Source organism: Dendropsophus ebraccatus, chromosome 5, assembly GCF_027789765.1.
Source record: "Dendropsophus ebraccatus isolate aDenEbr1 chromosome 5, aDenEbr1.pat, whole genome shotgun sequence".
Taxonomy (NCBI): Eukaryota; Metazoa; Chordata; class Amphibia; order Anura; family Hylidae; genus Dendropsophus; species Dendropsophus ebraccatus.
Window position 1 is genome coordinate 72,997,705 of NC_091458.1, and position 13,372 is coordinate 73,011,076.

The window sequence follows — 13,372 nt, forward strand, 5'->3', positions numbered from 1 at the left end:
CAATGGCGGGTGGCCAGCAAGCTAGGGTTAAACCAGGACAGTCAGTTACAAGTACAAAGTCACTGGGCAATAGACAGAGTCAATGAGGCAAACCAGAGTCATTGAGGCAAAACAGAGTCAAAAAGCCTTAAGAACAAAATACTGACCAAATCAGAAGGCAAACACATAGTTACAAGCAAGTAAAGGCACACAAGGTAATGCTATGGCAGGCAACAAGCACAGTGAATTATTGAGTCTTAGAGGAAGCCAGTTACCGGTATCAGAAGGGATTAGGGCAGAAAGACAAGAACTAAGACTAGAGGAAAGAGCTGCCAATCACTGGCAAGGAAAGGAGTTAACTGGTAAGGTGCTGGTAGAATTAATTCCAGAAGATGCAAGGCGAAAAACAGAATGTGATCAATTAGGCCAAGACAGAATCTAACCATGTTTACTCCAGTAAAATCCAAACAACTAGCAAGAACAACTCTTGTCGCAGCGGCCATAGACAGTGGCCAGAGCTTGAAACCAAGGGTTTTTCATGTACAGTCATGACAGGTAAAAATCAAATTTAAAAGTAATGTATTTTAAAATATAAAGATATATCTCTATATAATTCTGATGATGATTGGGAATTAAAAAAATTATCTTTTTAAAGCATAGAAAACATAAGAATGCAAGATTGAGTTCTGTGTGTATAAAATGGTTATTGAGATGTCTGAGAATTTTTATGTTGCTATTAAGCCATGCGCTGTGTTGAAAGCCTATTAGGATGATAATTTAACACCTGTATGAGTGATTTTTGATTGCAATAGCCATAATCATAGAGTGGTGTGATCAGCATAGTACTTATGTAGATTATAATGTATAGGATAGCAGTGGATGTGATCAGTATGTGAAACATTATGTCCATAATGATCTCCTAAATTCCAGTTAGCTTAACAAAACATACAGCCGGGATTCTGTATCTATCTATCTATCTATCTATCTATCTATCTATCTATCTATCTATCTATCTATCTATCTATCTATCCCCTCAGTATTTTCATCCCATTTATTTTTATTTTTCAATCTTAAGACTTAAATATAGGTACTGATGTTTTCTTTTTATATAATATTGTGTGTCACACACAATGAGCTAATATAGATGATTTATCTTAAAAGCAGTTACTCTAAAAAGAAAACAGGTTTTCTTTTATTATATCAGGTGAAAATAATTCCATTGCAGATTTACAGTTCATTGCATTTTCATTTTAGTATTCCATTGGGGAATTCCGTAGTGGTATATAATATTTGCCCATGGGCATAACAACATCGATTCAGTCAAGTTGATAAGACACAAAGGAGAGGGCATGCATGAAAACTACACAAAGGTTCCCTATCTACTTTAGCTTTTTCAAGGGTAAAATGCTACTGTAATGTAATGAAAATAAACTTGTAAGAACAAACAAATGCATATTGTATGATTAGGAAGTAATTACATTTGCCTACATAAAAAAAGTATTTATATTTATTTGTTTGTTTGCAGATTTTATATGTAACATTTGCTTATGATAAATAGCAAAAATATAAATCTTACATATGCTTTTAATATAATATTTATTATTACAAGTTTCTGTCATGTCAATAGTGAAAGCTGTTCTGAGACTCTCTAGATCCCTCAGGCAAAGATGGGCGATGGCACTGTGTCTTTTCTTAGTGATTTAATTTAATAGGAAGTGATCAATCAACTAGATAGGTAGAAAAAACTGTAAATGAAGAAAAAGGGAATCTGCTGCATTGACAGATTCCAGTACTAAGTAGAACACCTCCAATAGTGTCATCGGGAGATTGGGACTGGGAAGTTGACAATAGTTTTATTTGTGTAATTGTGTTTAAAGGGATAATTGGGAAATATTAATGTATACGTGTATACATGTATAATTTCTCCCCCACCCCTTACATTAAAGGGGTAGTGCGGCGAAAAAGGTGTTTCCCCATTCCCTCCCCACATGAAAAGTTATATAAATCCATAATATACATAGATAGCGAATTCAAGCCCCTTACCCGACTTCCTGGTCCCGCTGGTACTGGAAGAGGCTTACTTCAGGATTCAGCCAGGATCATCTTACAGCCCCAGGCCGCCGTCTGGGGTCGACACGTAGTGCCCATACGTCACAATCCTGGGCATTCCTGAGGCTCCCAGCACTCCCTCCCTGCCTTGGCATGCCTCCCCTGCTCTCTGCTATTGGTTGGCATCTCTACCAGTAATTCCACTACTATTAGAACTGCAAGTCCCAGCGCACCCGATGGCCATACACTGAACTGACGTGTCTGGCCGTCGGGTGTGCTGGAACTTGCAGTTCTAATAGTAGTGACATTGCTGTAGATAGTGCGGCAGGGTAAAGCATGTCATACACTGACTGACAGTGTACAACTTGCTTTGCCCTGCCGCACATTACCCCATATACACCTACATATGCCCCATACACTTATATTTACAAATATTAATAAAATAAGTAAATACATCTAATTAGGGGGGGGGGGGGATTTGATTTTCATCGATGATTGGTTCTTTTTAAGCTTCATGCACCATGTAGCTGTTGGGAGATAGCAGGAGCTAACATTCTATAAAAGCCCATTGGTGTATGAATAGGCATTTCATTTTGGGTGAGTCCCCTGAGTCCCCTAAAAGTCCCTAAAAGAAAGAAATACATAGTAAACATTTTATTAATGTACAAACATGTTCAAACTTCAGAAGACTGAGCAACTTTAGGGTAATGGAAGAGATTTTCAGCTTCTACACACACATAGAGATACACAGGTTTTAATTAGAGGTGAGCGAATCACACAGATTTAAATGAAGCGGAACACTTCTTTTGATCTGCACTCCGCTTATCAAGCCACCGGGCTGTCAGTGCTGCTATGCTCCCTGCCCTTCCACCCCGGTTACTGGGGGAATCCTGGGAAACTGGGAGAAGTTTACCAGGATTGGATCCAACTTTTCCTGGCATCCTGGGAGGAGTGGCAGGGAGGGGAGCAGTGCTGTCAGCTTGATGAGTGGAGTGCAGATCAGAAGAAGTGCTTCAATTTGTTTAAATCAGCGATTCGCTCATCTCTAGTTTTAATGTATACAATAAAATATGTACACTATGGGGGACATTTATTAAGTTCAGTTTTCTTTACGCTGAGTGTAAAAATGTCCCTGCAGCTCCGGAGCTCAGGGGACTTATGTAGAGGCGCATTGCCTCTACATAAATCTGGATTCCACGGAGCCTCTCCATGGGAAAATTTTGAAACCTACGCTAGCTCAGAGCTGGCGAAGGTTTCAGTATCATTTTTCGTTGCAAAAAATTATAAATGCAGCGGACCCAGAGTCTGCGCCCCCCGTCCCACCCCTTGCACACACCCTACCCACCCCGCTGGCAAAGGTGGCGTAAAATGGCCAGATGCGAATATTTTATTCACAAAACAGCCATTTGCAAATAATCTAAGTCGCATCTCGCCATTTTACGCCAACAAATACAACTTTTTTGCTTGATAATTTTTTCCCTTATATGAACAAAACTACTAAGTTCCACCTACAAATTATTGAATTCGGGTGTCTTTTAGTCTCATTGCCACAAGTATATAACATGAAGCACTTACTGTACCAAAGCAGTCTGCCCTTACAATGGTTTGTGAAAGAATGGATTGTTCACTCGCTAAATTTCAGCATGGTAATGGGATGACAACATTGCAACATGTTAGTCTGTGATTTTGTTTTTCATCCCACATATTTTACCATCAACTTTGAAAAGAATTCTTGAAATAAAAGTATTTTGGAACTGTTGCAACTGTTTTTGCCAGGTAAAATCTTCATGATGGCATGGCCAGAGGAAGAAGAAAAGGAAAAATGAACAACTCCAATCAAAGAAGATACGCCTGTGAGTCACTGGATGAAACTGCACTCCAATCACTTATGGGGTGAGCAGAGGCTGTGTTCTATTGGTATCTACCTTTAAATGGGTCAGTGTATGAGGAGATACTGGTCTTTGTGATAAAGACAGGTATGTATGTTACTTCATAGTAGACATCGTCTAACATTTTATTGTATGCAAATTAAGTTGTGATTTCAATACATATATAAAATGAGAGAGGATGTGGCTTCCAAAACATATTTTATTTTTAGTACTGTTAGCTCATTTATGTTTAAAACTCTTAAGTCTTTATCTTTTGAAGTGCCTGTCCTAAGGGCTTATTTTTAGAAATTAATAATTGTATAACTGTATCCTGATGATCTCTGAGACTCATTGTGGATTCTGTCCTTTTTATTATGAAATACAATGATATTTTTATTATTTGTAGAAGCATTTACATGATTGCTTGAAAAAAAAGTTTCATAATTGAACTCTCTTTGTACCAGAGAAGAAATGATTTAAAGTGAAAGTTAACAACAACCACACAAAAAGGTAATTTAAAATAAATATAATTGATAATGTTAAATTAGAAAGTTGCTATATATGGAGTGCACAGTACAGTGTTCTATAGAATGTACATTTACTTAGTTCAGTCTTTTTATCTTAGAAATGTTCTGCTATGTGTCATGTCTAATATTAAAAGTGCCCCTTCTAGTTTCAGTATGAAAGGATAAAGTAAAGCATGTAGGGCAAGAATGAAATGTTATTGAATGGTCATTTTGGATTTTCTTCTATTTTATGTTTGTACTATTTCAGAAATCAGAGAACTAGGTGTTCTCATTATAATGCCACCTAAAAAGAGATACACATTTTGATAGCAGAGACTTGATGTATGTTTGATGATAACTTCAACAGATTGGAGCTATGTTGAAATACCTTCTCTGCAGCAGGAAATTCATGGAACTGCTGAATTTGTTTTTGAGATCCTAATTAAACCTGCTAAAAATACTATTTCACTAACTACTGTATTTATAGTTCTTATTTCCTTTGATTCCATTGCTTCAACCGAGGTTGCTGTTCCTGTACAATTCTGACTATATAACTTCTACTTTCTTGCTTATGTCTATGCGTAAAGTATATAGGTGTCATATTATGCACTATTCTACTAATCCAAACAAAATTTAATTAATTTTATTTGTGGCATCATTATAAATAAATGCAAACTACATAAGTCATGATTTAAGAAGCATAAATTACATTTCAAACTGTATGTAGTCGTGTTTAACCCCTTCAAGACCGAGCCCATTAATGCACGGATGTCCGGGCCAAATTAGTGCAGTGTTCCTCCCCATAGCGGTTTTATTTTTCCACCTATAGGGCTGCTTGGGGTGTAATTTTTTTGTGCCGTGATCTCTAGTTTTTATTAATATCATATTGGTGTAACAGACACAATTGTTGGCTTTTTATTCATTTTTTTCTAATATTTTTTTTAAAAATCAGCAATTCTAGTGTCCCCCCTCCCCATTTACACCGTTCACCGTGTATACATGTATACATTCCTACCGCACGTGGTATGTGAAATAGGAACTCATATGTACCTATTACTGATGTGAAGGGGTTAATATAATAAACAAAAGTTGAAACCTTGTGGCAAACCTTTTGTTGTTTAATGCTTCTGTCCTTGGGTTACATGTAGTAATAATAATAATAATAATAATAATAATAATAATAACAGTAATATGTCAGGACAGGGGGGGCAGGGACAAGACACGACAGTGAGCCCTGATGCTGAATCCACCAACTGTCCCTACCTACCTGCCTCAAAAGGCCCTAGGCGGCCGTGGACAACCACAAAGACATTCCCTGTACTAGATATGTGCTCACAGAACAGGACAGACAAACAAACACAATAGCGGATAGTCAAAGAAGCAAGGTCAGACCCAAACTGGCAGCGCAGTACAAAATCTGAATAGTCAAAAAGTCAAGCAAGAGATCAGGTAACAAAGTCAAGCAAGCAGAGGAATTAGGTACGGGGATCACCGGAATAGACAGGGGGAGCTGGGATCAGGGTATGAACCTAAATAGCCAGCTCTGGGACACTGCCTCAGCTTTGTTTTATGCTGACCAAGAGCCTATGCCGGAGCCCCATTGGACCGGCACTCTGATCTTTCATTTTGCAGACAGGCAAACCCGTCAATCACACAGACAACACAGCTGCATAATCAAGTCCAACAGCTTCTTAGCTTAACTCCTGCATTGACAGAATCTGAGAAGCAATCGGGTGTGGCACACAAAAGCAAACATCAGGCCCAGTTCACACCAGGCTACTGCACATTCCTGAAATAATAATAGTAATTTTATCTAGTGCCAACATATTCCGCAGCATCTAATAATATTGGGGGTACATACATTGATAAAATTAGACATCACAGACATACTCATGTACGGTACTATTAAGTCAAACATTAGGAAAGAGCTTTCAATCTATAAACAATGGGCTGGAGACAAAAAGCAAAGGTTAAAGGGGTTTTCCCAATCTAAAAATGCTCTCTTTATTGGTGCTTGTCAAGAGAAGGGTACATTTCCTTACCTTACTGGCTCCCACTGCCATCTTCATTTACCCACACCTGGTAGACAGCGCTTGCTGTGTTTGGGGCCAGTGTGTGCAGTGTCCACCCAGCCAATCGACAGCTGCAGTAATGTCCCACCTCAGACACTGACTGGCTGAGCAGAGACTGCACATGCCAACTCTAAACACAGAAATCTCTGTCTAGATGGTCTGTTTTGCGTGAGCAGAGAAAGAGACTTGATCAAAGTAGGTAGGTATAAGTAAACTCCTTCAATATAAAGAGCTTTTTTAGGTTGGAAATCCCATTTAAAGTTCTTCATTTCTACAATGTCCTGCTATTTTTTATACACCCATATAGCATATACATGCCCTGACAGGGTATCTTAAAATAATTTTTTAATAACCTAGTCTTCTTGTGACACACACATTGAGATACATTAAGCTACTAGGAGAGGTAAGAAAGGGCATATATATACAGTTACACTCAAAAGTTTACATACCCCAGCAGAATTTTTGCTTTCTTGCCCTTTTTTTAAGAGAATATGAATGATAACACAAAAACTTTTTTCTCACTTATGGTTAGTGGTTGGGTGAAGCCATTTATTGTCAAACTATTGTGTTCATTAAGTTCACATACCCCAGTTCTTAATAGTGTGTATTGCCCCCTCTAACATCAATAACAGCTTGTGGATGAGGCTCTTTATTTTCTAACATGGTAAAGCTGCCCATTCTTCTTGGCTAAAAGCCTCCAGTTCCTGTAAATTCCTGGGCTGTCTTGTATGAACTGCAGGCTTGAGATCTTCACAAAGTGGCTCAATAATATTATAGTCAGAACCTTCACTTCACTCATCACTTCAAATTACCTTGTTCCAGAAGTTTACTGAACATGTTCACAGTATTGGCTTTCTTCTGGTGGTTTTACTATGCAGCCTATTTTTCTTCCAGTGCCATTGTGCATGTTAAAACAGCTACACTGCTAGTTTTCGGAGAGTCCTGTATTTTAGCTGATGTTATTTGTGGGTTTTTCTTTGTATCCTGAACAATTTTCCTGGCAGTTATGGACAAATTTTTTGTCAAATTATGTCAACGTCTGTGCATGTTATCAGGCCAAAATCACCAGGGTATGTGAACTTTTGATCAGGGTCATTTGGATGTTTTTGGTTGACATTATGCTTTAAAAAGAAAACAACACAGTAGTTTAATAGTAAATGACTTCAGCCAACCACTGACCATGAGTGGAAACAAAGCTTTTGTGTTATCAATCTTCTACAAGAAAATATAGTATTCCAGCTGAAGAAGATGTTTACAAAAAATGTAGTCTGGGGTTTATGGCAATTAACAGTAAAAACAGTAAAAAAAAAAAGAAAAGAAAAAAAAAAAGCGTGAAGATTTGCCTTTTGCCATTCATACATTATTCATTTAGCAACGGGTGAGATTATGTCTTAGAAAATGTAAACCAGTGAACACACCAGATGTTGTCAAACCTATTAGTGGAAAAAAAAAAAAACAAGAAAAAAACTGGTATTCATAGACATGATCACTTTGAAGTGAATTCAAAATTAAGTGCCATATACATGTGACTGAACTTAAAATGTGTTTATTCATATGATGGTTACCATCCCTGGCTTCTTGTTGATTACTTTTGAGACCACTTATCTTCCATGCTTCGTTGGTCTCTAATATTGCTTATTTAAGATTAGGTCTGTTTGCGCTGCTTGCTCTTTCCGTCTAAATATTCTTTATCTTGCACATAGAATATTATTATTATTATTATTATTATTATTATTATTAGTTAATTAATTAATTTATAAAGCGCCCTTAATTCCAAAGCGCTATACAGGCAACAGGGGTAACAAACAAGAACATTACAAGATCAAAACACATTACATGAAGGCAAATGGCCGACTGATACATGGGGAAGATCACCCTGCCCGTGAAGGCTTACAATCTATAAGAATATCTAGTCTTTATGATATCACTACAGTTTCCTTGCATCCACAAATAATTACTTATCCTGCCACTGTTCCTTCCTTTTGTTGGCTCTATGATTTTTTCACTATTTAGAATACATCTATGATACTCTTATCCTCCCAAAAAGTAGGATTTGTAACTGAAAGAGGTATAGCCTAGGTACATATACGTGAATACCCTTGTACAGTTGTAGGTCTGAGAGCCTGAAAGCAGGTTAGCTGAAATGTTTTGTACATACTGTTTAGTTTTTCTGTCTGGAAAAAAGTGTTACTTTATAAGAACACTGGACATTATAACATATTCCTTCACTGCTATGGTAAAATGGATTGACATCTATTGTTTTAAAAGGAAAGCTTCTGTATTTATGGCATTGTACTGTAGTTCTAAGTCAAATGAACCACAAACTGCACATTAGTCTTGTCAATGCTTCATTATGCAGCACACATCCGAGTTATCTTTGAATGTATCAGTCTAACAACACTTGGTGTATGCACAGTGATAAAATAATTGGCCAGAATTCAGCTGATAAAGCAAATGAAAAAATACCTTTGCTGTGGTACGCTGAAATACTTGCAGCTTGTCATTGGTTGTTATGATGTTCTATATATCCAATATATCGTTTTGATATATTAGTATAAGTACATACATTTGAAGTTAGTTCAAGGGCTTGTCCCCAGCAGCTAGCAGAGAAATTAGCAGAGAAGGGCAGGGAGATAATAACTAAGACATATATGGACAGAGAGGAGAGGAGAAGATAGGGTGGATTGTGGGTAGATTTTCTTTGGAAGCTGTTAAGTCAGTATCCAGTTTATCAAGTAACTAGGTGCCTGCTGTGCTTAATGCAAAGTCACTGGGACCAGTGAAAACATATCCATATCATCAAAAATTGCGGCAGGGGCATACGCCAGGGAGAAGTAACGGGGTTGGGGTGGGGCTGGAAGGTGGAGCAGAAAGGTGGGGAGGAGGCGTGGCCTTCTACAACACTGCATTTATTATGAATTATGCGGTGTAAAACATGATTCAAATCTACATCTGCTGGGGAAAGGGGTGTAACCTAATTTAAGACCAGCATATGAGTATGCTGGTCTTGATAAATCCCCCATAGTGTGTTATAAAAATTCAGTTATCTCAGTTAAGACAGTGTCCACCTTCCAAACTTAGTGGGTGCTGTCAACTCATAGTGGGAGATTTCTCAAACTGGTGTAAGGTAGAATTGTGTTAGTTGCTCTAAGCAACCAATCAGATTCCACTTTCCATTCCTCGCAGATTCTTTGAAAAATGAAAGGTGGAATCTGATTGGTTGCTAGGGGCAACTAAGACAATTCTGCTTTACACCAGTTTGAGAAATCTCCTCCCTAGTTTTTAATACCAATTTGCGTTCATCAGGGAAGGCAGCGTCCACCTTCAAAACTTAGGCCTTTTTCACACGTTCCACAAAGTTGTCTGTAATTGTGAATTCACAATCATGGTTCAGTATAGTGCACATCGTATAGGACTAGTCATTCCGGCTCCTCCCCCCCTCCCCCCTGTGCTCAACGATCAGGTCCCTGCACTGAGGCAGGGAATTAATCATTTAAATGAATAAGCTGTCAGTGTGTAAAATTGGCAGCTCATTCACTATATAATGCAATACAGCACACATCATGTGCTGTAATGCATTATATATACCTGCAAGTGTAATTAAAAAACACACACAAATATATAAATTAATTAAAACAAATACATTAAATAATTATTTAATTAATTAAATAAATCAATATACACATTCCCCATCCCTCCTGTATAAATGATATCCTATGAATAAGATACACACATTTGGTATCGCGGCGTCCGTAATGACCCTATCTATTAACCCGTTACATCAATTACCCCACCCAATGAACTCTATAAAAAAATAAATAAATAATAATAAATAATAATAAAAAAAAAAAAAAAAACTAACCAAAATGACAATTTTTTGTTAATCCCGCTCCCTATAAAATATAGAAAAAAGCTATCAAACCGACATATGTACCCAAAAGATGTACCACTGAATATGTCAGCTTGTGCCGCAAAAAAAAAACCATCACGTAACTCCAAAAACTCCACTAAAAAAAGAAAACTATTACCGCTGTTACAATATGCAAGACACAAACAGTTTTTATAGTATAAATGTCATAAAATATAACAAAAGCTATATTTATAATGGATATCACTGTAATTGTACCGACCTGACAAATAACAAAAACATGTCATATGTGACGTATAGTAAACGGCCTACAAAAAAATGATGAACAACACCTGCTAAATTGTGTTTTTTATTCCTACTACCTCATTAAAAATTAAATAAATATTGATCAGGGTGTTACATGTGCCCCTGAATGGTACCGATAGAAACTTTAACTTGTCTTACACAAATATTTTGGCACCCCAAGGCCTCTGTGACACAGTGTAATGGCTAAAAAAAAAGAAAAAAGAAAAAAAGAAAAAGAAAAAAAAAAAAGGCCCCAAAATTCACCAGGTCTCTGTCATGTCTGCGGCCTGTGGTTGAGTCAGGGGACGCACTGCCACCACATATGGGGGATTTCTAGAAACATTGGAATAAGGAGAATCAATAGTGAGTGGTATTTCTCAGTTAGTATTTGCTGTGTTAGAGGAAAAAATTGATTAAAATGGAATATCTGCCAAAAAAAATGAAAATTTTTAATTTCTCCTCCAACTTGCTTAAATCTCTGCAAAACACCTAAAGGGTTAATAAACTTATAAAATGTTACTTTGAATACTTTGAGAGGTGCAGTTTTTACAGTGGATGGATTTATGGGGATAACTAACATACAGGCCCCACAAATCTACTTCAGAACTGAACTGGTCCCTAATAACATCAGAATTTTAGAAGCCCTTTAACATCCTAACAAGTAAAAGGACGTTCACCAAATGATGTCACCATAAAGTATACATGTTGTAGATGTTTCATTAATAATTAGTTCATGTGACATGACTATCTTTCTTAGGAAAAGAGAATTTTGAATATAAAGGATTGTAAATTTTTCTAATTTTTGCGCAAATGTTGTGTTAAAAAAAAAAAAACTACTTAGTGTCTCAACCAAAGTATATCACTAACATAAAGAGGAATATGTCACAAAAAAACTATCTCAGATTAACCGCGATAGTTAAAAGCATCGCAGAGTTATAACTACATAAAGAGAGACAGGTTAAGAAAATAAGTCCTGGGCATTAAGGCGGAGGCAAGGGGTTAAAAAACGCACATAACAAACATACTAAAAAACACATTCAAATCACCAACAAGCCCCTTTAAACCTCCCCCACAATTAGGTTTCATCCGTGGCCTGTCCTTTCTATTGAGGCACCAGTAGTGACACTATGACCTATATAAATAACTTATTTGGCTCACTCTTAATTTATTTAGCTTCCTCAACCATTCCCAGAGGAACACATACCAAATCATGCAAGGTAACCTGCCATTCAGCAACAAATTGCTGCTGGTAAAAAATAGCTTTAAAATGTTGCTCTATCACATTTAAAGGATATCATCCTCCTTGATATATACCAGATGACAAAACAATTCTATAGCCTTATAACACTCGGATTGACTACTAACTGCGGTGGAGCTGGAACTTTGAAGGATCTTTTCCACAATACCAGCCTGGCTAGAATTCGCCTGACCAATGGGTCTTACTGGGAGCTGCAACCTTTATCCAAGCCTGGTGGGATCGCCACTACTATGACCTTTGAGTCCTTCCTAAAGGCTGTTAACGATGATGACCCATTAGTTGAACTGTTACCAGACTGCAGCTCATGCTGGGCACTTACTGTATATTGGTGCCTCTTAAACTAATGGGATACAAAGTGTGCCACACAAGGGGAGGTGAAAGGTTACTTGAAGGGGGATCATATTGTGTTAAATTGTTAATAAGAAAGTTTATATATTTTATGCTGCTGTTCCACCAACGTCCACTGCTGTCCATGGTGGAAATTAAATGATTGACTAGCCAACTGACATTTAAAAAAAAACCTCTACTCTGTACTATTGTAGCTACTATAGTTTTGCTTTTTTAATGAAATTCGTTTGTATTCAACTCGCACATTTCACACATCGAATGCCATAATATTTTTGATCCTCGCGAAACACATTGTCAGCTGCTTCGCTCATCTCTAATGGTTAAGCATGCACACTTCTGCTCTATTCTGATGGAAGGTTTGGGTCTCCATTCTTGAGATCACATGGTTTCTTAGAGGTCACCACCTCTCCAGCAATCACAGTTATTCTGTGGATAAAGGATTGTTGAAGTAAAGTGCCTAACTTATTTTTATTGTATACCAAGGAGTTAAAGGGGTACTCCGGCGGGGGGGGGGCATGTTTTTCCTGACACCGGGGAGGAGGTGGCCAAGGGAAACAACGTCCACTCACCTCCCCGATTCCAGCGGTGGTTCCTGGCCGCTTCCTGGTGTCTGATGCGGGCCTAAGACGATACGTCTCAGGTCCGCTCAGACAGTCAGTGACAGAGGCGGGATCTGAGCGGACTTGAAACGGATCCCGCCTCTGTCACTGACTGGCTGAACGGACCTTAGACCTCACGTCTCGGGCCCGCATCAGACACCAGGAAGCGTCAGGGAACCGGGGACCGGAACGCCGCAATACGGGTCCCGCCGCTGGAACCGGGGAGGTGAGTTGACGTTGTCTCCCTCAGCCACCTACTTCCCGGTGTCAGGAAAAAAAAATGCCCCCCCCCGCCAGACTACCCATTTAATTAAATTTCTTCAGTAGCTGGAGATCAGGTAATGCTGTTCCTTGACATATGCTTTATAACTAACTTGTAATGTACTATATGCATTCATAGATACTTTAGCTTTTTTTAACCTGGTTTACTGACATGCTACATGACGGCTGTACATAGATGTGCTATAAAATGGCAGTGTGTGAACGTAGCCTTAACCTCTAGACGACCTAGGACGTACCGGTACGTCCTGGAAGTTTGTG